Consider the following 27,328-nt stretch of genomic DNA (forward strand, 5'->3'; position numbering starts at 1 on the left):
ATATATATATATATATATATATATATATATACATATATATATATATATATGCTGCAGTAGTAATATCCTGATATTCTATTTATTTTTGGAAGGCTAAGGACTCTGTATTGATCAATATATATCAATATAATGTTGAACGAAATTTCAAGAGCCACATGCATAGTGGGAGTGTATGTGGTCTTAGAATTACCTTCAACACCTGAAGAAGGGGTTAAAGATAATTCGGTTTGTGGACGTAGCTTACGTTGACGGCCTTAATGACTCGGGCAGTTGATAGGCCTCAAGCCCAAACGACCAACCAACCAGGCAATTATGAAATTTTCAAATTATTTTTGTTGATTGATATGTTAAGTAACTGCGTTCTCATTGTGGATCAACACACCAGGTCACTAGATTCGCTAATCAGCAAGTAGGGGAAGACTCCCAAATCAACGATATAGATTCGTGTGATTCGTGAAGACGTTCGTGTACCACCCAAAAAAGATTTTAGCTAGCAGGATTCTCAAGTAAAATCTTAATTGCGAGTTAAAGGCATAGCCAATTCTAATGTTCTCTTGTGAGCAAGAATTGTCAGTTATGAGCACGATGGTACGACCCATGAGGACGACTTACGACTTTTTGGATATGATGACCATCCTTTTCTCTCGACCTTCTAAGGTCATGTACCCAAGGATTGAACCGTCATGTTCCAGTACTATACTGCCGTGGCCAGCTATGCGATAAACTAATTTCCAGAGTATGTTAGCAATGCACGTGTATTATCTATAGAATCGTGTTTGTCAAGTTGAATCATTGATATCTGAATAAAACCATTTCTAGGTTGATTCTAAACGAAAATAAAAAACGGAAAATAAGAATGACTACATAATGCCCGTTGTTTCATGGAGCTGAAAGTATGTTTAACCACTTCCGTTTATAAAGTTTTAATCATATGGTAAATATTAACAATTCAAACCAATTCGTTTCGCATCATCTAGTTGTCAATTCGTTAAGCAAAACATTTAACCCGTGTTTTCCCAATGATTTTTTTGTTAGAGATGTTACAGCAGTCACACAGACGTTCAGCATCAGTTACCTGTAATTTCATAGATCAGTTCCTGAAATATCTGAACCACGTTATTTCGCCTCGTCAAGCTGTGTCATTTCATACATCATATTTCAGAGCTCCCAGACCACATCATTTAACTCAACCTAGTTATTTCATCCACCAAATATGACAAGAGTTAAACCAAACCACTTCTCCCTTGGTTTATTACGTGATTGGGTAAAAACAGATACAAAAACAGTTCAACCCTCACGTTCAGTACTTTGTACAATTGCCTAATTACATACATCCTGTACTAAATCGCTCAAACAGGGCAATCATCCCTTCAACCAATAAGATAAATAGAATATTTATCCCTTAAGCACGAGGGTTCGATACTCGAACATGACTGTATACGACCTTTGAGCATGAAGGTGTGATTTGAGCACGTACGGTGCGACGCTTGAGCACGTACGGTGCGACGCTTGAGCACAACGGTACGACGCTTGAGCACGACGGTACGACGCCAGGGCACAACGACCCTTACGTATGATGGCTTGGCCTTTGATCTGACCCTTAAATGTTTTAAAGTCATGCTCCAGGTTTATACCGTAGAGGTCAAGGGACGTACCTTCCGTTTTCTAAGGCCGCATTTTCGATTCTAAGGGACGTACCGTCGCTCCTGAGGGACCTACCGTCGCTCCTGAGAGTCGTATCGTCGTCCTCAAAAGTTGTGCTTTCGAAGACGTCGTCATCTTCACAGTTAGTTGTATAGTTCTGACCAACTTGTGCCAATCATCAGTTTCCCTGAAAGACCTCACGCCGAAAACTGGATTCTTTGAGAATATGACGGCATAAATACTGATTTTCTTCATATATAGTAAAATGATCTGTTTTAGTATTTCACTATGTTTGCTTATATACGATTACATCTAACTAGGCTTTTCAATAGATTTTCTTTTTCATAGGTTAGAAATGACTATTCAAATGTTTTTATTCTATAAATGATTTACCGATATAAAACCACATAGACCGAATTATCAATTTAGAAACTACATTTTATGTGACCATAGAATGCGTTCTGACTCCACTAAGTAACTGAAATGAACAAATGACATTTTATTCTAAACTGTATAGCGTTTGTGTGATTTTATAGATGTCTATTTCTAAATTATAGAATATTATTGCTAATATATTGTGGGTTTGCGTCAGTGTTAAGAAGCTTATTAGCTCATAGAATTTTCTCATTAAATTAGTTATTTTTAATTTCTGGATTACTTTAACTTTCAACAGAACTTGCGTTCGTCTAAGTGAACATATGGCTACATATAGATGTTAGGATGTATAGCAGTTTATGTAGACCAATAGTCTAACACGACATATCTTACACTTTAAGATAATTTACCAGACGATATAATGTTAACTCGTTCAACCTCCGTAGCTTCGTTTATATATTTGGAAATGGTGGAGAAGGAACTTGTCCCTTAAACTTTAAGAATTATTTCAGAGGCTGAACTTGTTTTTCCAGCTTGTATGAGGTTTGATTGGCAATGTCTTTGCCTGGCAAGGAACCCTTGTCTTCTGATATAGTTCAAGTTTAAATTTCAAATTGAAACTCACAACCTCAGGTAATCCGCAGTTTTCAAGTACTCTGCGCTGTCTTGAAAAATATCTGGTTTCAAAAAATCCATGTACGCATATTTTCATTTATTTTGCAATCTTCATCTTTTCTAACTTTTTTTCATTCATCGGTATATTTTCTACTGTAATAACACCGGTCTAATTCGTATTGAATATCTAATATTCCTAAAAACATGATTATTTCGTCTTTTTTATATCAAATGCATGTGTTACCGGACTCCACCTGGTTACATAGCGAGTGAAAAGTCATCATCGGGGATGTTGTAGCAGCGTCAATGGATGAACAAGTGTTCTTCAGTCGAGTTCAATAACTTCTCGTTGTAATGGAGAGGTTGTGAGGTTGCACAATAACAACTTTGAATGCGTCTCTTGAAGTTGTTGAAGTTTTTTGATCGGTGGTTATTACTCGACAATGACGGCCTAAATATCCCTAGTAATTGAATGACATTGACCCTAAATAAGTCCAACTACCCGTACTCGTGGTCTAACTATTTAACAACATTTTGACCAAAGAAAAAAAAGACGTGTAGACGGCGTGCCAGAGAAGGACCTAAGAATACAAGTGTAAACTACAAACAAGATTATTCGAAAGTACAACATGGCAATTCAAAAATATAACATGACAATTCACAACTCCAACATGAATGAAAACTACAAAGGCGATTCAGATGTACAAAACGCCCGTCAGAAATCAGTGATCATCTGCCATTAATCAAACAGCACATCACTACTGATACTCATAGATTATAAGGATCAATTTAACCATTACTCCATGCGTGAGAAGGGTCAATTACTGAGGGCAGTCATCTCGAAAAGGGACTCGTATGACATGGAATTCAATGACAGCAAACGTGTAATTTGGTAAGTAGTACAGGGGAATAGAATTCAAACACGTATGATTATATGTAAAAGGAAGTTTAATGTTATACGGACAATTAATCACATTACTCTTTTTCTTCTTGCAGAGGAAGTGATTAACTTTCGAATATATATATATATATATATATATATATATATATATATATATATATATATATATATATATATATATATATATATATGTGTGTGTGTGTGTATGCGTTTGTATGAGCGTGTGTGTGTGTATACAAATAGCTTTCAAAATCAAGACGCGTACAAGAAAACCAGGTCGTGAGTAGAGAGCGAGCTGTGATGGATTACTGGGGTGATCCGTCTTGTAGTGTACAGATAAGTTTACGTCAGGTCATGTGTCGTGATGACTGGGGGAGGTGATAGCTGGGGGAGGTGGTGATGGCTGGGGGAGGTGGTGATAGCTGGGGGAGGTGGTGATGGCTGGGGGAGGAGGTGATGACTGGGGAAGGTGGTGATAGCTGGGGGAGGTGGTGATGGCTGGGGGAGGTGGTGATGACTGGGGGAGGTGGTGATGACTGGGGGAGGTGGTGATAGCTGGGGGAGGGAGCCTGGTATTGGCGCTGTTGTAGAACCCAGTCTCTGGGTAGGTCACGATGTGAGGGTTCGATGCCCGACTTAATTCAGCCAAATCTATTTATCTATCTATCTATGTTCAGTGATGTATCTTATTCAAAGATAGGAAGCAACCCCTTTTATTACTTTTTCTAACACCTCTGTCAACTCCATTTTCTTCTTACTGCTTGAAAACATTAAATGAAACACGACACTTCATTATCTGAATTTTTTTTTGTTTCCTATCTTGGAGTATCCCAGCTACTCCCGTGCCCTTTTCCCATAAAAAATCTATGACTTAAACATGATTCACATGACAGCGACATTACTGAACTTGATAGGTAAACATAGTCAACAGATTTTAATTTCATTCTAGGTGTATATTTTTTGTTTTTCGGTTTAAGACTTATGTTCCTTTATGATTAATAATTTGACAATTTCTGTGTAACGGTGGAAACATAGATTAAGACTTGATATAGCGAAGACTCTGACGAGCGAGCCATTTTCATTGTAGATGTGAAAAGAAATGATTGATGTACTGGTCGAATATAATGATAATGATAATTATGATAATAATGTCATTGTTTTATTACTAGTATCGTTCTGATATGGATAAACCGCGCAATATTACTAATAACTATTAACTTCATTATTACCATGATCATTGTGAAACATGATTTGTATTATATTTGATATCATTGATGCACATATTCTAATGATCCTAATGATCATTTCCATCATAATTATCATCTTAAGTGACAATCATGCCAGCAGTATTAAGCGGAAACAGTTGCCGTTGTAACAATAGTAGCAACAGAAGGACCCGCAACAGATAAATCATATATTTTAAGTCACATTTTTATGACAAAAATTGAAATTGTAAGAAATATATATATATATATATAAATCATGATTTTAAAAATCATGAATGATTATTACGGAATGTACTGTGTATATTCCAACGTGACTAATTTTGTCGAGCACTGTACCAGATTTTTAATTTTTTGAAGTGATAACAAATGTAAGCTGTTCACAGAACTTTTATGAAGCATACACTATATATATATATATATATATATATATATATATATATATATATATATATATATATACACAAATGGGCAAATGACAACAATCTGAGTTTCGCCTTGTTCTGTCTTGAAAACATCTTCCTTGCGTTTGGGTTCTGTTTTCTCGTTTATAATCGCTGTTTTTGCGTCTTGGGTTCAAATCTAAGTGTTTGAAAGATATGACGATATACGTCACGTTCTTGTTTACGATCAACATCCGTTGATCTTTAGTTTATGATTATCTGTAATGTTCTTGAATTTCCGGATAACATCTGTCATGGTCTAGCTTTACCGGTTAACATCTGTCTTGTCCTCGAGCCGAATAACGTGTGTTATGTAGAGTACAGTTGACATGTGTGCTGTTCTTGTGTTAGTGAACATCTGCCGTGGTTTGGAGTTCACGGTTAACATCTGTGTTTACTCGAGTTCTTTTTGTTATGAATTTACTTAGATCTGTCGTGGCTTTAAGTTAACTGTTGAATATATATATATATATATATATATATATATATATATATATATATATATATATATATATATATATATATATATATATATATATATATATATATATATGATATACACACACCCCATTACATTATCCGGTCATTGAATACAATATACATTATTTTTCTCTCGTGATGTCACATTTGATATTTGTCTCATCTGTTCTTGTCATCAGCTGTGTATTTCACTTATAGTTGGTCGCCAATCTTATGTTTTTCATATTTGTTCCGTAATTTAGATTTGGTGATAGTTCCCAACTTTTGTAAATCGGTTTAAATCAAGATTAACTGCTAAGCAAATATTTGTTCTAGATCTACACATAATCTTAGATTGAAATATGTAATTCTAACTACACTTAGAAATAGAATTCTACGTTTAAATTTTTTTATTCTAATTCTAAACGATGTGGTACTTGAGTCCAAATTACAATTTGGTACCAAACGTTACTTTCAATATGGTAGCACGAAAGATTAAATGGTAATCAAAACTGCTTGTGATTAACAGATTGGTTCATTGGGATATCCAGGATCTGTTGCCTCTTCAACGGGCCGTTTCCTCTGTTGACAACGGTCTTGCCGATAGCGAGCGCTGAGCCGCTGGCGTTAATGTATTGGCCGTCGAGTTAGCAGTACAATGTATCAAACATACAGTCGTTGTTACATACGGTCGTTGTTACATACAGTCGTTGTTCTGGGTATAATCTGAAATTATCACCAATATTAACCGGGGAAAATGACTACATTTGTATTGTATTCAGTTTAATTTCATTTGTTTCATTATTGTCACTTTCCGTGTTTTGTTTGTTTCATGTTTGTTCTACCTACGATGAAAATATGCTTTACAGAAAAAGCTTTTAAATAATGTATGTGTATTCGTAGTTTGTGAATCTTAATTTTTTTTTTTTTGATATGGTTGGTTATTCAATGTAAGCGATTTACATGAAAAGTTTCTATTAGTTCGGTATTATTAGATTTTGACTCTTGGACACTTATCAAAATGATAATGATGCAGTGATTAATTATTCTTTGATATCGAATCAAAATATATCATTTCTAAAATTCTGACTTGCCCTATTTCGAATTATAATCAGTCGCTATCGCTCGCGGGAAATGTACAGCGACTCAGATCTAAAAACGAAAATCGTCGCTATGCAACATCAAATCGCCTATCGCTCAAAACTTTAAATTCTGACGTTTAAGGTTAAAACGTCTCGGAAAAAGATGTTGAAAATCAAATTTGGGAGATGATCGCTAAATCCAGCGAGATCCTTCTTAAAATTTGAGCTCATAAGTAGAGCCAGTCACTGAGGTTAAGGGGATGACCTGGTGGCTTCGTAAGCACTCTGAGATTGACATGAATGTGTTCACTAACTACACCATTTATCTTGACAGCAATTTGCAAGTCAAAAGTCCCTCACCTTGTACGGTATTTATAGATCAGAATTTCAACCTCACGTGATGGTGATGCTCAGAGAAAAACCTCTTCTGTGATTAATGTTGAAAAAGCCGCGAAAGCGCAACGTCCCACTTGAAATATATATATATATATATATATATATATATATATATATATATATATATATATATATATATATATCATAGCTATGTTTTTAGTATGGTGACGAACATCGAAGAGTGGTTTATGCAAATTAGAAATTACACAAAAATAAAGATGGATGGGGAAGAAGCAAAAGTTTTACGACCATTTTGACAGTTTTAAATGTTATTTATAACCGTTCTTAAGCGTTTAACTATGGTTTAATGACAGACCCTACGAATGTAGAGGTAGAGATCACGTAGTGTGATTTATGTATTATGATTCTGAGGACTGTTAATGAATGTTAGAAGACATCTGTCTCGTAAATGTCTTTTAGTAATGTCTATTATCATTGTTCTTTTGTACAAATGATATAGATATAAATCTGAGCGTCATTGGTAATCGATAAAAGCTCGCGTGAAGATTATTTATTTGAAAATAGGTTTATGCCTTAGCACATATGTTTACAGTGGAAATACGTAATCCATAAGGAACATCTGTGCAATGAGAGCGTATGAAGTTTTGAAATATAACTTTATGTTGTAGGTTACTATCTTCAAGGTAATTCGTCCTTTATTACATTACACAATGAAAAAAAATATTCCGACAAAGTTGGTTGGTTTGTTATTTGGGCTTTAGGCCTGTCAATTACCAGGGTCATTAAGACCGTCAACTTAAGTTACATCCACCAAATAAAAGATCTTTGACACCTTCTTCAGGTGTTATAGATAATTCTACGACCACATACACCCTTACTGTGCATGTGGCCCAGGATGAACAAGGTTGTCTGCAAAAGACGCGTCTTATTTATAACATTTGACTTACAGGTAGAAATCTTTATCAAATGTTATTATAATTCCGAAAATAATCTGAAAGAAAAGGGAATGCATGGTATTGCATGCATAACTGTAGGAAAAATTTAATGCTAGATGTAGTAAGTTTACAATCCCGGGTGGACTGAGTGTCGTTCGAGTAAGACCTAATGTTGTCGGTTCTTCATACCCATGACAGTCTATAGGCCTTTAACCCACACAATCATCCAACATATTTACACAACCTTCACTCGCAAATATGAAATTTAAAATGAAAATCACAGAAGATGATTATTACGCACGCCTGTCTTGTCTGACTTTAGCGATCTCGTGTAACCAACGCGTTGAAAAATCCTTCAAGCTGTTGAGTTCTTTTCCTTTTGGGTATAGTTCATATGGCGATAACACGCCACAGAATAAAACCGCACGAGAAATTATGCTAATTTCATGTTAATACTGATGAATAACCCTGTCTAAAGTCTCGCAAATTATTATCAAGAAAAGGAAATGTTTAATTTCATCTAGGATGTATTAATCACGATGTAAACACTTGCTAAATTTTATTATGAAACGGTTGGAATGTTTGAAATCCATCGTTAACTATTAGAGACAAGTTTCGTCTTGATTTTCGTAGAAAAGCTGAAAATTAAACGTATAAATTGATTGGAATAATTAATATAAAATTATGCATTGTGTTTATATGAATTTGCGTCTGAAGGTTCTCTACGCCTTTGTGTATCTGATAAATATCTAACACCAAGAACCGGTTAATCATGTCTTTTCTTTTGAATTTTCAAAATTCTTAATATCAAATTTATTCTGCCATTATATATATATATATATATATATATATATATATATATATATATATATATATATATATATATATATATATATATATATAATGGCAGAATAAATTTGATATTAAGAATATCAATATATATATATATATATATATATATATATATATATATATATATATATATATAATGGCAGAATAAATTTGATATTAAGAATTTTGAAAACTCAAAAGAAAAGACATGATTAACCGGTTCTTGGTGTTAGATATTTATCAGATACACAAAGGCGTAGAGAACCTTCAGACGCAAATTCATATAAACACAATGCATAATTTTATATTAATTATTCCAATCAATTTATACGTTTAATTTTCAGCTTTTCTACGAAAATCAAGACGAAACTTGTCTCTAATAGTTAACGATGGATTTCAAACATTCCAACCGTTTCATAATAAAATTTAGCAAGTGTTTACATCGTGATTAATACATCCTAGATGAAATTAAACATTTCCTTTTCTTGATAATATATATGCCAGGTAGTGAACACTATAACAACGGTTGAGTAGCCACTAATACGGTAAAAACAAAAAACGTAAATATTTTACAGAAATGTGTTTGAGAATCTCAGTATTCTTAAGATCAAATTTGATTCATTTTTTTTTTCAAGTAGTTCATAACTTTGAAATTTTTCAGAGAAAATTCTGGTCTGAGTGTAACCTTGTATTTTTGATAGTTATAAGAGTTTGCAAAATATATAAAAATTAGGTAAGTAAACTTTTAGTAAATTTTCTGATTTTCTAATTTAATCAAAGCAGAAATGAAACACTCCGAAGATAACATTGCGAATGTAATATGTATATTTATGTATTTTATTTTTCTAAAACTGTCGTTAAGATAATGAGTTATGGGATATTTAGAAACACTGAATGATTGCTAAAGGATGAATATCAAAAACATGTTACTTGAATGAAATCATTTGGGAAATCGATCTGACAAACCTCTGAAACTAGATTCATACAAAATAATTCGATTAAATAATTAGGAAACGGCAAGTATGTGTTCATGTATGTGGTGACATGACGCTTAACTCTGAAATTTACTGAAATCGTTGCTGAAATACTGAAGCGTCTGATATTATGTTTGGAGAATCATAATTGTCAACCTAAACCCGTTTGTGCAGAAAGAGAATATTTCGAGAACTCGTAGAAATACGATGTGTTTCGTCTAATAAGATTAATATAAATATATATATACATTGTCAAATGAATCATTACAAACACACATTGAAAGTCAAATACTTTACATACACATATTAATAATTTTTCGTATACATACATTGAATACTTCTCGTGTAGGTGAAAAGTAGGTTACTGACGTCAAAGATTACAAACGAAAAACAAAGTGGATACCATTTGTAAAAATCAGTCTAGGCATCACTTTCATTCAAATATGACAGAGGAAAATACAAGTGTTGCTCCTGTGCTCGCTCCTGCATGACAGCTACGTCATAAAACGAGTGATCAAGAGGTAAGAAGATTGTTTGTGGCAGAGCGCCACCTATACATCTTTTTCTTTCGTTCTTTTCTTTATTTCTTTTTACTTTTCCCTTCTGCTCTAGTCAGTCATGAACGTCTTTGCTACAGCTTTGATCTCGTGGTAACCAAGGCGGACGACGTAAAATATACCATTATCTCTCTTCCTCCCTCCCTGGTCGAGCAGTCGCTCCCTCCCTGGTCGAGCAGTCGCTCCCTCCCTGGTCGAGCAGTCGCTCCCTCCCTGGTCGAGCAGTCGCTCCCTCCCTGGGTTAGAAATACTCGATTTATAACAATCGCGTTGCATGAACTCGAGCAAGACCGATGGAAGGAGTCGCTGTGGCTCCTAATACCGGTCGACTTCGTTTATTGAACCTCTTGGGAACGAGACGTCTCGTCGTACCTCGCTTAAGAGACCAGCGAGAACTCTCCAGTACGTCCGACTATCCGGGTAGATCTTAACACACAACCCAGTAACACCTGCGTGTCGTAAAGTGACTCTCTTGCGTATTTCCTGAGACAATACACGAGAATCTTGCAGCAGCTCGTAGGGTTGAGGAGAAGTATGGAACCCTAGAGAGAGAGAGAGAGAGAGAGAGAGAGAGAGAGAGAGAGAGAGAGAGAGAGAGAGAGACTGTATAAGGTGTCGGCTAATCAGAGATGCAGCAAGAACCCAAACAGAATTACTAATGTGACCACAAAGCTTCGACAAGAGCCCACTACACGTTTTCTAAATTATATGTTTTTACTATGGGGGTGAAATATGAAGCCCGAGTGATGGATGGTTTGGGCTTTATTTGGATTATTCAGTGGGAAGCAAAATACGTATACTAGAAATCTGAATGAATGGAGCCATTTGAGTGTGTGTGTGTGTGTGTGTGTGTGTGTGTGTGTGTGTGTGAGACAGATGAAGGGGGGGGGGGGGGTTGATGTAGACCCGCTCATAGCAGTGTGTATGGATCAAAATCGGTGATGCGATGAGATAATGGTTGTCACAATGTTGTGTTTTGGTCGCAGTGAGTAGAACTTCCAAAAGAACATATTAACATTTAAAGTCTTTGGTGTCGAGATGTAATAGTTGCATTGTCAGAATTATTTGTAATCTACTTGAGCAGTATACTTCTTGGATTAGTAGATTTGATATGATTAAAGAGTATATTTACCGCCTTTTTTTTTCATAATTAGATAAACATCCACTTGCCTCCAACGTCTCGTTAAACAGTTAAAGAAAATTATATCTCAAAAAATTTATCTAGCTTCATTCTCCAGTATCATAAACTAGTGCATAAAATTTCAGGAAGGGATGAAATGTGGGCAATTTATGGCCGTTTTCAGTTGAAGACCTGAGCTACAAATCTTGCCATTATCATTACAGTAGTTACCCGCAGAACAACCCGCTACCTACGTACAGAAAACGACGCGCTGGAATGCGTGCTGGAAGGAAGACTTCAAGGTGCTTCCACGAGCCTGGAAACTGTCTACAGTAGTTGCTGGAATTACCATTAATACATTCCACTTGAATGCATTTCGTGTGCGGCGTCTGAGCAGGTCGGAGGGTCCCGGGTTGGTGGCCAAACACGCACGCACGCACGAAGCCCAAACCTCGTTTTTAAAACTGTAAATTCTTCACTTCGAAAGAAAACGCGGGTTGGTGTTAGCCCTCTTCATCGCCCCCTCTGTGGCATTCATACTCTGGCTCTTAATATTTTTCAAGTGTCTGTTTTTATCTGATAACAACTCGATGAACTTAAAAGACTATAAGACATCTTACATAAAGATTTGCACAGTGGAATGATGAGGCTAATGCTGAGGATGGACAAGAAATTCTACATTTTATTATGTATATTTTTCAGCTTATCTAAATACCTATTTTTTTCTTTCGATATTTTCATAATGCGAGAAGATATTTTGTAGATTGGAGATGCTATCTTTACCGTGACCAAGACAAAACAATGATGAACATTGTCATGTATCTAAATTTAACATTCGAGAATTTTGTAGAAAAATTCGAATAATGTCGGTACAGAACACACTCCTAGTTTTTAGTTACATAGTTGAGAAAATACTTTTGTTCGTCTGTGTTCCTGGCGCTCACGTCGGTGTGGGGGAAGGGGGGTGGGGAGTGGATTGAGTGGAAGGGGGGTGGAACTGGTTGGTGAAGGGGGGAGGGGTGAGTGGAAGGCTGGAGGGGGTGTGGGGGAGGTGAAGATGGCGGGGGTACACACTCCTTGACGGCTTCTCTGGGAACGCAGAGACAAAGACGAGACGGTACGACCCTTGAGCACGACGGTACGATCCTCGAACACGACGGTACGACCCTTGAGAACTATGGTACCACTTGCTGGTATGATGACATGACCTTTGACCTGACCCTCATAAGTCTTATGTCCAAAGACCAAATCCTCATAACTAGGAATGGAACCATCATAGCCAAGTGTACGTAATTCTTCTTTCACTGACATCATTCCAAGTGAAGATAGAAATTAAGGAAAATGTGTCAGTATAAAAAGATATATATGGCAGGCCTGACAAAGGCTCTTAGTGGTATACTTCGATAAAAGTTGTCGTAGAGATGGTGTGTACAGATGGGCCATGAAGGTGTGCGAGTCAAAACTGAAATTGTTCTTGCACTGAAATGCAAGAAAAAAGGGAAATTTTATGGTTATGGTTAATGTGGCCAGGCTGAGCCAACTGAACCTGTCTGGAATTGCGGGGAGGACGAGGGGGGGTGGGTGCTTTTCCATGAGAGAGAGAGAGAGAGAGAGAGAGAGAGAGAGAGAGAGAGAGAGAGAGAGAGAGAGAGACACCGAGACCCTAACCCCTCACTAACCCACCACGAGCACCTTAACCCACTTGATCACAACGCTGAGATAAGGAGCCACATTGTATCCACCTTGATATATCCAGTTCAGGTTCAGGGCTTGTGTCCTCAGTAGGCTGGATGGCTCGGGGTAGTCACGCATGTATGACTCCGCTGGCTTGCCTTCATGCACTGACACACAAGGGCGCATCGCACACACTCATAGTGCATGAGAACCTGGCCAAGTGCGTCACCTGACTTGGAACACTCTCTCTCTCTCTCTCTCTCTCTCTCTCTCTCTCTCTCTCTCTCTCTCTCTCTCTCTCTCTCTCGCACGTCAGCTACAGTGATTCGTAAGTGACAAATGAGCAGAAAACAAGTGTGTGGATTATTGTGATGTGTTTATGATATATACGTTCGGGAAAATAATAAAAGATGGACGATAACTTAAGTACGAATTGAAGATAAGAGGATAAGTTGTGTGTATCTGTAGCACTATATATATATATATATATATATATATATATATATATATATATATATATATATATATATATATATATATATACAGGTATACTGATAATGTATGTGTTAACAAATTAAGTAATAGGTCACAGAAGTGAGTGCAAATCACTAAACTGTAGCAAAAGTCCTATTGAACGTATATGTGGAAAATAAGATATGAATGTAACAAAGTTATGAAGAACAGATGTGCAAAAACAAATATGGCCGCCGGAGTGGCATGAATAACAGATGCGAGGAGAATCTATGATTACATCGTGAATATCAGTCGGAAAAAAAAAATAATTGAAATAACAAGAATATTTATGCAGATCCTACATTTGCACAGACATGTAGATTACAGATGTATAAAGACAGCTAGAACACGGATGTGTATGCAACACAGATGTATATACAAATGTCGTATGTAAACTATGTGGAGGTAGGAATGAAAGTATACATATGTGCAGAAGCAAGATGCAAGACGCCATATGGTGAAAAACATATGTTTAAACCTTCTGTGATACGATAGAGGTCAAGATGATGATGAGAGATCATTAGATTGCTTTACGAAGATGAAGATTCTACGTCACGTGCAATATATGTGTTTGCTGATAACGAACACAAAGATAAACAGCGAAATTTAGATCGTGTGTCAGCCAGTGTGAAAATATATATAGTTAAAAAATGCAAAATTTCAGGGGGAACTTTTTCGATAATAATGATTAATCATTAATCTATATTATGATTGAATTTCATTACTGATTAACAAGTGTTATTTCATTCTAGTATGTAAAATTATTTCCAATAGGTCATATATTTTTTTTTTTTGAAAGAAAATTTCTATCATATAGACGATTGATGATACCAATATCTTGGAGATAAGTACAATAATGGCTAGTTGGGACGGCGCAATCATTAATTAAGGCTAGATTATATATCTCACAAATGGATTACGTATATATTATACGAATAGATTAGTATTTCAAGATGAAAGAGGTATTGTGAATTATCGCATATTGATTTTGACACCTAGTTATCGATGATTAATGCAACTCTATAATCAAAGAAATTATGATGAAAATAAAGGCAAGCAGATTCTTACTATAATATTTATAGACTATAATTGTTTTTTTTTTTGTAATAACATCAAAACAATGTGATTATATGCTCCACTCAGGAGCAGGGAAGTGATGGACCCCTTTTCAAGAAAGGTCATGTCTGAGACCATATTTCTCTCTGTTCATTGCTAATGATTCAGACTCGTAACCACTTGTCATAAAGTAATGCCAATATTTTCGTAAGCTAGTGGAAATGTGTTAATGTATTTCAATTAGTTACAAGGAATTTTTGAGAACGTTTTCTTTGCTTCATGGGTTCCCGAATCACTGTCATTGATACTCATACTCTGCTCTCTCTTTTCTCTCTCTCTCTCTCTCTCTCACTCACACACTACAGCTGTATTCTGGGGCATCATCGTCACCCAGAAGGCCAGTGTATCGCCCTACCAAATATTGCATTTCTTAACCCTCATTAACAAACATTACATCTGTCTAACAACACACTTAAGACCCCATTTGACGAATTCCTACGAGAACTCGCTCTTAAACTCCAACCAAGTTGAGAGAGATCTAGCTCTGTTTTGAGGAAGACTCACTCTCGTGAATGACTTGATTGTTAGCTCATACCTATACGTGTGTTTGTCTATAATATCACTGTGGTAGGAAGTGCCTGGTCAACCATGTAATCAGGATCGATTTGTATCGGCGAGTGTGTGTATAGTGTGTGTGTGTGTGTGTGTGTGCGCGCGCAACATGTATGATAAGGAAGAGTGTGTGTATGTGTATGTATGTGTGTGTGTACACCTATGCATAATGAATAAGTTTTTTCGAGTGTGTGTGTTCAGCGTGCATGAATAGTTAAGAGTTTGTTGCGAGTGTTTGTGTGCAGAATGCATAATGAATTGTAGTGTGTTGTGAATGTGTGTGTGTGTAGCATGCATAATGAAGTAGATCTGCGTGTGCATAAAGGAGGAGAGCATGTCGTATTACATAGCAAATAATGTTTTGCGAGTATTTGAGTTTGTAAATGTAGGTGTCGGAGACAGTAAGGGAGGAGAGGTGATGCCGTAAGAGTATGGGAGAGTAGAGGGAGTGTGTGTTGGGAGAGTACAAGGAAATAAGCAGAGATCTCAGAGTGTATAGGAAAGAAAGGTGTATGTTGCGTATATGAAAATGAATGAATATTCTTTTTTTTTTTTGTGTGTGTGTGTAGTGTGTGCGCTTTACGTCTGTACACGTTATGTACTCCCACAAAATAACAGATCATAGCTTACGCCAGATGCCAATTCATAGACCATCCCAAAGGCAAGGACAAACACACACACACACACACACACACGTACTCTATATGTACACACGCACACGTACTCTATATGTACACACAGACAAATATCTTCATTCAGATGTTAATAACCTTCAGAGGAATGTGGTCGGATGCACAATACTCCCTAACCAACACATCACCTAAAAATCCTCTCCCCCTATCATAACCTGACTAACCACACCAATCCTCCCCATCCCTAACCAATCACCCCAAATACACACACCCACCCACCCTCCCTCCCTAACCAATCACCTAAAATTACTTAAACCTGGCATGATCCGCGCGTACCCTCGAGAACAGTAATTTGAGGTGTGTGTGTGTGTGTATGTGTGTGTGTGTGTCGGGAGTAAGGGAGGATGGACCGTAATCTTGGTTTAGCGTAAGTGACAACAGAGTGACAGATACGGTTGGCAACACGAGATGATTACGGTTGCCAACTGGGAAGAGAATCGAAGGGAAATGGAAAATGTAATGAGGTATATAGTGGGGGAATATATATATATAATGTATGTATAGACTTATAAAATTAGGAACTTAAAGTGGGAGATGAGAAGGAAATAAGGAAGTGATATATTTCGACGTAAAATGAGAATTAATCAATGTCATTATCGTTCAGTGAGGCCATTAGGTAGTCGGTAGTTAGGTGTTTTCCGTTTTAAAGGGAGACGAAAGAGAAGATTGTGAGCTTGTTAGCGACACGAGGAAAGGTATGGTGTCCAGTGTTTTTATAGTCGTTATGGCTGATCATTGCTTCTTAACTATTCCCACTTCCTTTGCTGTGGGAAAGCGAGGTCCGTGGTGAGTAGCCGGGCTGATCACGGTGTGCTACAATGGTTTGGACACAGGGAGAGAACGAGCCAAGAAAGATGCGTAAATAGACAGTAGAGCATAAGATGTGCAAAATCTTAACATTTGTTTTATATCAAACGGTTACAAAAAACTGAATTCTTTGCATTACTTCTACACTGTTTTTATTCAAAATGCTTCAAATATTACCACGAATCGTGGTCCGTGTTCGTAAAGCCTTGGTTAGATTAATTTATAATTTTTGATTCTTTGCAGAGAAGGTCTAAAACTATATGATAATGATAATGATAATAATCGAAATATCAATGATTATAGATAACAATAATGGTGATGAATGATAAACAGGATATATTTTTTCAGTTTATTAAACTAGGAAAATATTTTATTCTATATCATGTCCGTTTATCTAGTTATCTATCGCATCAATTTTCTTATTGTGTGTTGGGACAAGGGTCGTGTACCCACACAGTGAGTGTATCTGATCTTAGTATTGCCCTTAAAAACCGACAAAGGGTTTGAAAGGCTTGTTCAACTGGTTATCATCACTTGACGTTGTAGGTCATGTGACCCTCCATCTAACCAATCCTTCTTGTTATTCATTTCTTTCTTTAAATGCATCTTATGAACTGCCTCATTTTTCATTCCATGGGAAAGTTGATTTTTTTGATTTTATTAGATGTATTTTAAACGTGATTTTCAATCCAATGATGTCATTTTTTTTTACAGCGCTGTTTTGGTTCAATGTTTTCTGTGCTCCATTGTTACATTGCTGGTGTATAGCCTTGTATACACTGAAGAAATGTATAACAAAACGTTTGCATTGGTTCTTTTGTTGTTCATTTGGTTGATTTTGTACAGAAAGATAGAATATTGACTTTAAAGTAAGATATAAATACAACTAGGTTTATTATTTTCTATGAAATTTGTTTTAAAAATTATGTACACTCACATTTTTGCTGTAGGGATGTCTTCAAAACGAGATTTGAGGAACTGAGATTTTTTTTGGTTAAAAAAAATTCCGATTCTCGAAAAACTGCTGATATGGGGGAAAGGTTTTTAAATAAAAAATCAACGAAAATGACTCCTCGAACTTTTTTCTTTATTCTTAAATGCAGACACTTTTTATTTTCCCTTTGTTGGCCTTTATCATTTGCATTGTTTTCCTTAAATGTGATTTTTGTCTTCCTTCCATGGATTCAGATTGACCCAAAAAATGTCTTAGGTCTGAGAAAGACATGTGTGACTCTGTAACATTCAAACAATAAGGAGATCATTGCATATTATGTTGATGTTTTTTTTTTATATGTCTTCGACTGTGACTGGATAAGATGAGGGTGTGTTGTAGACGGAGAGTATAAAGACAGGATAGGGTATTAAAAAGGAAAAAAAATAGTGAGATGAGAGGATGAAAAGAAAATCTGAAAGAATAAAGTAGAGATTTCATATATCTTCACTGAACAAGCGATAAACAAAAATATGGCCAGATGACCTTGACTATGCTGTTTTATTGACTTTTATTTGTGGTACGATTGGCTTTTGTTTAGAGATAGTGGCTTCGAACACTGGTCTGTCTCGCATTATCATATGACTTAGATTTTTTTCTGTTATTGTTTAATAGTAAGAGGGAGGGTGTGGGTGGGGAAGGGCTGTGATTCAGGTCTGAGAATGTTGTGATGGTGAGAGAGAATGTCGAGGAGTTTGTGTGGTGGACATGTGCTTGAACTTACTGTCGTGGGGATGAAAGATGAGTTGATGGAATTGATGGATGACTGTGATGGATGTGGTGGTAAGTCATTTTGTGAGGGAGGTGAAGGAATCGGGTAGACTGTGGCTGAGATGATAGAGATGGTGGTGAGAGTAGATTGTGATGGAGTGGATAGTGGGGTATGGGTTGTGATGGAGACTGTGAGGTTGACAGTGACGAAGGGTTTTGTTGGAGGTTGTGTTGGAGTAAGATGGCGTTGGCACAGTCACTACAGGACTCTGCTTGTCCTGCTGTTGTCGATTTAGAACGTTACAGAAGCGTGGGGTCTGGCAGAGTGGCGAGAGTTCGAAGGGGAACATCTTGTATGTGATTTTGAGTCTTGATAAGTAGCCATGCTCCGTGAAGAGCATTGATTAGCGTGATAAGGAAATACGAAGACATTAAACTGAACATAGATTACTTTCAGATCAGTTAAATTACATTAAATGACCACACTTTGTGTACAGATTACCCTGTAACCAGTCTGATTGAATTAGGATAATATACTATTTCCCCTGCTGCGAACTCTAGCGTCGCTAAGGGTAAACGTTTGGCGCCTCTTCTGTTTTATTGACAGTCATGACTTCCTCGCCCAGAGTCACGACGAAAAAAAAAAAAAAGAAAAAATCTGCCATGATTTTCATGCGCCGAGGGCCACTGAGGAGGAGCAATTACAGTGACGAATGAGCCTCGTTACATCTTCTGCCACTTAGAAATTCTGTGCAACGTTTTGATGCTTGTTTGGGAGAGGTTTCTGTTCGATCTTTTTTTTTTTTTTTCAACTGTTGCTGCCCACTGACCCCCGAAATATGTAAGAGAATGATATATATGTATATATATATATATATATATATATATATATATATATATATATATATATATATATATATATATATATATATAATGTTTTCACTTGCACATATGTGTGTTTGATGGCCATTTCAACCTACTGTTTGTAGTGTGCGAGGTGTGAGGTCCACATCTGTGAGCCCCAATCTCGTGTGTGTGAATGTTTATTATCAGTTTATCATCAGTTTCCATTCAAATGTTTTTATGGTAAAGCCAGGCAATTCTGCACGTTGTGTGTGTGTGTGTGTGTGTGTGTGCACGCTATACTGCTAACATTATTTTGACCGAATTTTATCGCGTCGTTCGCTCTTTGTTATCGTATGGAAAGAACCGATCTGTTCTGCGTGTATCATTTTATTTTCACAGAATACGTCTAAGTTTGTATATGCCTAATTATATATATATATATATATATATATATATATATATATATATATATATATATATATATATATACATATATATGTACATACATATATCTTCAGTTTTTTTTTTTTTTTTTTTTTTTAAGATTGTTCTGCAGTATATGTGATATCTTGATAAAGCTGCTGAGGTACTTGGTAAATAAGAGGACTGATATATAACCAAGATATACATATGTATAGTAATTGCTTCATATCATTGTCGTTGCTGACAATCGTCAATGAAATATCATTATTCTTATATCGGATTTTTTCTGTCTTCCACCATCGCTTTTATTACTATTGTTGTTTTTTGTCGGATTTACGAGACATTCCTTTTATTTTCTTATTTTTTCTATCATTCTAGATTCTAATGCTATTCTTTTTGTTGGTCTTCTTCTTCCTCACCGTCGTCATCTATTCTTCGTTTCTTCTTTCTTTATTTCGTTCCATTTATCGGATGATTCTCTCTTGCCTCATACTGGTGCGTTATAAGGCTTCCCAAATACCTTTTGACATACGGTGGATTTACACTAAGATTGTAGAAATGGGGTGAAGCTGTCGAAAGGGGTGAGACTGTAGGAAAGGAATGTAGAAAGGGGAACTGTAGACAGGGGGCGGGGCGAGAATGTTGAGAGCAAAACTGTAGAGAGGGACGTGGCTGTAGAAAGGGGGCCAGGCTGTAGAAAGGGGGATATACTGTAAAGAGGAGAGGAGACTCCCTCACGAATACCATTCTGACAAGGTCAAGTAATTCGTGTGTCTGAGCGAAATCGCAAAAGGTAAAAGAAAAACAAAAAAGCAATTCTCTATTGTCGCTGTTCTTGCCTAGTTCGAGATATGATCCACTCGCATATATCTTGGGTCAGTGGGCTCAGTGTGCACGCTCGTGCACGCCAACATTCTTCAGCTGCAACATTTAGAGATAATACAAGTTGCATCCATAATGATCGTCATGCAACTCAAAGTGCTGGAAGGTGGCCGATTGGATCAAGGCATAAGCTTAGACCTGTTCGGGTGCACATGTGTGAGCTTTCTTTTTCTTTCAAGTACATGTTAAGTTTCCTTCACTGTTCCAGGTTGTGGTTTTGTCCTTCTGCTTCACATATACACTTGGCAAATAAACGAACCCTCCCCATCTTGCACAGAACTCTTCGACAACACGTAACTCGCACGACTAATTCTTAACTCAAAATTCTCCTTCGGTGAGCGCTACGCGCTAGCAGGATCTCGTCGTAGGAGCTCGTAGGTACGTACTCACACACTCCCTCAAAAACAGGAAACTGGAAAATACCTTTAATCTCTTGTTACTTTAGGGGTTTGGAAGATGATGGAAAAAGATGCTTCTCTCGAAGGCTCTTGAGGTGCATCATCTCACTGAAGATGAGGAGGAAGATTTCGCCTCTCCCATAAGCACAATTCTTACCTCTTCTTCTCACCTTCCTTTTCTCTATAATTATTAACAATATTTCACCATTATATTATTACTTAGATTCATTTTATAATAACCCGTTGCATGGGCACGACCACCACCAGCAACCTTGTGAATTATTTACATCTATATACGAAAGTGCCCTTCTAGTTTCCTGTTTTTATTCGCATACTCGACTAAATCCCCCCTCCCTCCCCCCCACAAGTTTACGATCTGTGCCCTTTTTGCCATCCTGATGTGTGTATTAGTTTCAGAGCCTTATATATAAAATCCTGCTGCTCAAGATATTCATTTTACAAGAGTATAATTTGTCCTGGTAAAGCCAAAAGTACTTTAAACCCTCATCTGCCCCTAGGGCTCAGATCGGGGTCCCTTACATCATTTGCAGTAGGAATTGGGCCTCAATTTCCTCCGATAATTACATCTGGTGGGCTTGGTAATGACGGTGGGAATCCTATCATTAGGGACGCCAAAGTGCTCCATTTGTTACGTCCAAGAAAATAAGGTCTGCGTCTTGGGTCTGCGTACGACGAGGACCCCCGGTGCATTGTGGCCGTGTTTACGGTGGTGCGCTGTTGGGTCTGCGAAGAAGTGGAAGAAGACAATGAGGAAGAACATGAAGAAAGAAGATTAGGAAGAAAAACAATATGATGATGCAGAAGAAAAAGCAGGTCCCCTTAAGACCTTAGCTACAGCAGATGGCCCTTGCTTGCTTGCTTCCCCGTCGGGATCTTGTGCTCATGCGAAGGTGAGAAAAGAACCTTTGGCCTTGGTGACAGGTGATGCTTGCTTGCGTTTTGGGATCCTCAACCTTCGCCATGGTTGTAGGTGACGACCGCTTGCTTGCATGCGACATAACGACAGAAAAATACGGAGATATGTCAGTAGAGTGATGAAGATTATAGCAATGGAGTTATCTAGGGATACAGCAATATGGCGATACAGAGATAAGATAGAGCCATACAGTAATAGAGGGATGGAGTAACAGAAAGGAGCAACTATAATACAGCGGTAGAATGATACAGAAATGCAGCGATACAACATACCAGCAAAAAAAAGCAATGCAGTGTTATGAATATACAACTAAACTGACAAGGCGATACAGCAGTAAGTAAGCAACAATATAGCGATATAGTGTTGCAGCGAAAGAGCAAAGCAATACAGGAAAGGCACTAGATATATATATATATATATATATATATATATATATATATATATATATATATATATATATATATATATTTGGCTTACCTTTAGAATTTTTGAAGATTAAAAAAAGGTGTCAAAATGTTTTTAGAGGTCAGTTTTAGGTTTGCATTAATATCATATGGTTCAGTCTTGGGTCACAGTTATTAGCGATGGGTCAGACTTGGGTCAGAATGGTTTAAGCTGGGGGGGAGGGGGGAAACGATAAGGTCTGAATTTTTTAATATCAAGGGGAAATTCCTATAAAATGGTCACCTTTACTGGGACCTAAATTATAGGAGTGCGAGAGTAATTGGAGGTTTATCTTTTTTTTTTTTAGGCCACGAAGACGTGGTCGATCGTAGAGCCAACGTCTGAAAGTGATGAATTGTCTACGGTGTTGGGGTTCGTTACTTTGATGCAATAATCCACGTTAATCCTGATCATTACACAACTCGATTTCTTCAAGATCCACATTGATCATTACTATCATGCAGCCTGAAGTTTTCATAAGCTCCACTTACCATTAACATTGAACACCCTGACTGCAGTCTTTTAGAACTTCCTTGATTCTGTCTGCTGTGGAGGAGTCGCTGGGAAAAGAAAAGAGAAGACTTGATGAAGCGTTTATTCTTAATGATAAGATCATCCTACAAGAAGATAAAGTTATTACTATGCACAGTGAGTGATGAATGAGGAATTTGTGCTTGATGAGGGATGTTGGTGATGAGGATCCTCGACTCTAGATACCGGAAGAGCTCTTGGAAGCGGTGGATGATTTCTGACTTTGCCGAAGAAAAAGAAAGATTTTCACTCGATGAAGACTGGCGATGGTAACTCATTTAATATTCTTACTCGTCACAGAAAAGAACAGTTGACTCTGACTCGTGGATGAGTCATTGGCGAAACGCGGTGGGTCTCGATCCAATGAAAAAAAAATAACTGCAGTCGAATCTCGACAGGTGTGAGTCAACACCGTCGATAATGGTCGATTGAGGCGTTCTTAGGCGAAGATGGTCTCCTGTGATGCCAGGTGATGTTCCAAGTGATGTCCAGCTCAGACGAGAGGGATGGATGCGTTTAAGTACTAAATGAATCTGGAAAGAGAGAAAGTGACTATATCATTATGGATATTTACGTCCAAATTTGTTAACTTTCCTGTCTGTCTCCATACTTGCCGACCCCAATTCCTACTTTGACCATTTCCATTCCTTGATGTCCTTTCGACAGTCTACTTACCTACTGATCTTCCTACCTATTTACCTACTTGCCTTCCTATCTAATTGTCTTCCCCAGCCACATACCATCGACAACTGCTCAGCGCTTGCATTTCCTGGGTACCCACGCCCAGGAAGATTCCTAGGTAGAGTTCCAACACGTCCTCCTGGCAGACCCGCCTCACAGAGTCCAGTTTCCATTTCTTTCATAAGCACAACCTACCTTTTACAACCATGGGCAAAAATATACTCGTCCTTCAACAAGCCAAGCAAAGATATAACCCTCCTTCAAAAGAAAGGCGTGCAGAAATACCTTCTTACAAAAACGACCTACAATAATACAAGTTATCTTCAACAACCTTCTGCAAAAAAAATGCAACTTCTCAACAATCTCCTCCAAAAATGCAACCCACATACAACAACCCAAGCAAAGATACAACCCTTCTTCAGCAAACCCCTACAAAAATATTATTAAGGATAGAAGCAAAGCTCCAACGAAAAAAAAGGGCCACATCTCCCCTCTCCAAAAAAAAAAGTCACAATTTATTAGTACTTTGTTATCTTGGATATCTTATTGGTGGATCAGGTTAGGTCAGCCAGTGAATCCCTTGGACGAGATATCATCTTGGCGCCCGGAGGGGCCCCAAAGGTGAGCCCCCGTGGGGGTCCCAGGGGGCCCTGAAATATACTAGTGGGGCCCGCAGAGGCAGCAGCTGCTCCTCTCTGTTACCTTCTTGAGCTTAGCGTAGTAAATAAAGGTGGGGTTGTGGGGGTGGAGGGAGAGAGAGAGAGAGAGAGAGAGAGAGAGAGAGAGAGAGAGAGAGAGAGAGAGAGAGAGAGAGAGAGAGAGACGCCATATCCAGTCAAGGTTAGTGAGATGGAGCGTTTGTGCCGACTCCCTTATACTTCGCCCCCACCTACACACACACACACACACACACTCTCTCTCTCTCTCTCTCTCTCTCTCTCTCTCTCTCTCTCTCTCTCTCTCATAGACCGTTCCTGTCCTCAATCTTTATTTATTCTCTCGTTCTTCGTCTATCATCCCTCTGAATCCTCCTCCTCTTCATCTTTTCTTTCTTTTAATTCTTCTTCTTCTCGTCTGGTCTGGTGATCATCAGCTTTCCTGTGGGTTGCCAGCTAGTACATAAAGATCGTAAACAGTAACTACATCTCTTTATAATTCCCCATAAACATTGAGATCTAACCACGAGACATATACCACATCATACACACCTTGATATTATGAAGGATACAAGGAGAAAAATGACAAAACAAAACGTTTGTTTACAACAACGAGTGAGGGGTATAGAGATCAGAGAAAAAGAAACATGTAAATGGAATTATTATAGAAAGTTTGTGAATGTTTTCATAGATTGCATGTTTAACCCGTTCGCTCTTTCTTACACACCGATGGTTGACGCCCCTCCTACTGCTACCCCCCCCCACCCCACCCAATGCTCCGACCCCACCCCTCCCCCTCCCCCACCTCGCTCCACCACGCCTACCCCCCTTACCCCCCCATAAGACCCTCCTGTTGACCCAGCAACGGCGGCCATTTTGTTTGCGTGCTCGGAGGCCATCAGCTCTTGAAGCATACCCCCCCACCCCCCTTTCCCCTCCTACCCCTCCCTCCCCGGCAATTTATCACGACCTCTAATTACATGCCTGACTTACTGTATCGTTAAATCACAACTAAGACTTGTTTTGATAACTTATAAAACTAAGACAATACATCGATTTGTTCCCATAACTGGGGTCGATAGACGACACCAGGGAAGTGAGGGAGAGAGTGGTTGGTGGTGGTGATAATGTTGGTGTTTCTGGTGGTGGTGATAGTGGTGGTGGTAGAGGTTAGGACTGTGGTGATAACGACCCGTACCACAGCTGTTGCCTCCGATTGTCCTGTTGCTACTGAAGTTTCAGTTCTATTGCTGTTGTTGTTGTTGTTGTTAGTGCTGTTCTTGCTGGTCTTCGTGGGTCGGGTGATGCTGCTGGTTGAGGTGTTGCTGCCACACATCCTTTTTGATAATTCTGCTTATGGTATGTTTGTATATATACACCTATTGCTACATATCCGGAGGGAGGTTTACACTTGTAATCCTGTCCCATAAGATTAATATTCTGATTATTGGCTTCGAAAGTTCCCAGTATGTATGTGTATGAATGTATGTATTCGTTTAATTACTGATTTGTACTATAGGGAAGGAGTTGTACATTCGTGGGGCACCATCTCTTGTACTGTAAAGGTGTGAGATCTACACGTGTGGTGACCCATCTGTTGAACATTTTCTACCGTCATACAACCTTTAAGACTTCTGTAAGCTATTAGAAATATCTATATCTTCACTGTTTATTCTATTCATCCGCTACTTTTGTACTTTCATGTGTACTTTCTAGTAAGTTATCTCTTTAATTTCATGTAATGACCTTTGGTAGTTTTGTCTTGGCATCCTTCGAAGACCTGTTCACTGTCTACATCACCGTAAAACTTAAATATTGTTATAACCTTTTACTCTTGTCTTCTCCATAGTGGGCAAATCCAAGGCCTTTGGCATTTCCCTGTAGCTCGGCTTTCTTAATTCCAGTACCATCTTTGTCCTCATCCACTGGATATTTCCAACTATTTTTTTTTTGTCTTCTTTATGCTCCTCCTAATGTGGGTCTATGTTGACAGTGTCGACTCCCACGTCCTTGTCACATAGAGGTTCCTGTGGTTTATTTCCTGATGGATAATATTCATAGAGGCAATCTCTCACTTTGCTCCATCCTCATTACCTTACTCTGGTTTAGTTTCATCACACATGTATCGGATCAACTTCGAAGTTTGTCGAAGTCCCCTTGTAAGTTGGTGCAATCCTCCTCGCTCCCCACATGACCCTCTCATCATCTACAAACGTCTTCAGGAAGGCGTCCACGTCTTGAGGCAAGTCATTCGCACTGATCAAGAAGAGTGATGGTCTCAGCACTGCGGTACTCCCCTGGTGACCTCCACCCGTTTCCAGAAGACACCTCCGCCATGCCTCCTTTGTTTCCTCCCAGATGATGACCTGTTCACTGAAGGAGTCTCGCCCATGTTCCTACCTGATGATTCAGCTTGTTGATCAGATCAGTCTCTCATGTGATACTGTGGGTGTGTGTGTGTGTGTGTGTGTGTGAGCATCCAGACTGCAAAAGCCTTTGTTTGAGACCATCTGGTGTCGGGCTGAATCCTCCTCACAAACACCTGTGGACCCAGCAACTCGCTCTGAGGTCAGGATTCTCACCTTTTTTTTCATTTTACATTTCCAGGGATCGGCTATAAGGATGAGGTTTAATACTGTTCACTTATCCGTCTGGCTATCAGTGTGTCTGTCTGCCTCAGTCTATCGGTCTGCCTCGGTACTATAACATAGTGACATTGTTCTAGACATTCGTCATCGTAAATATAAGCTGGACTTGATAGGTTCGGATCATGTCAAAGGTCAAGACCATAAAATTTCTATCAAGGTCAAGGGGAGAGGGGGATCGGTGAGGGTCATGGGGGGTTCAATTGAAGATCGCGGGGTCAATCGGTGTCATTAAGGACTCGGTCAAGGGTATAGCATTAGCTGTGTATGGTTTGGGTAGCACATTGTTCATCTGTGGTGGTATAACTATAAG

At 38.1% G+C, this 27,328-nt stretch overlaps 2 long non-coding RNA genes across 2 annotated transcripts in view; one reads left to right on the forward strand and one right to left on the reverse strand.

Annotated features, from left to right (window-relative positions):
• LOC139747236 (uncharacterized) overlaps window positions 1-27,328 on the forward strand; it is a 117,480-nt gene that overhangs the window by 32,955 nt on the left and 57,197 nt on the right. The window lies entirely within an intron of this gene.
• The window catches only part of LOC139747235 (uncharacterized), a 150,606-nt gene continuing 146,361 nt past the window's right edge, over window positions 23,084-27,328 (reverse strand). Inside the window, exon 3 of the long non-coding RNA XR_011712357.1 lies at window positions 23,084-23,566. This is a non-coding gene — a long non-coding RNA (uncharacterized lncRNA). The remainder of the gene's footprint in view (window positions 23,567-27,328) is intronic.

This window comes from Panulirus ornatus, chromosome 68 (genome assembly GCF_036320965.1).
Source record: "Panulirus ornatus isolate Po-2019 chromosome 68, ASM3632096v1, whole genome shotgun sequence".
Taxonomy (NCBI): domain Eukaryota; kingdom Metazoa; phylum Arthropoda; class Malacostraca; order Decapoda; family Palinuridae; genus Panulirus; species Panulirus ornatus.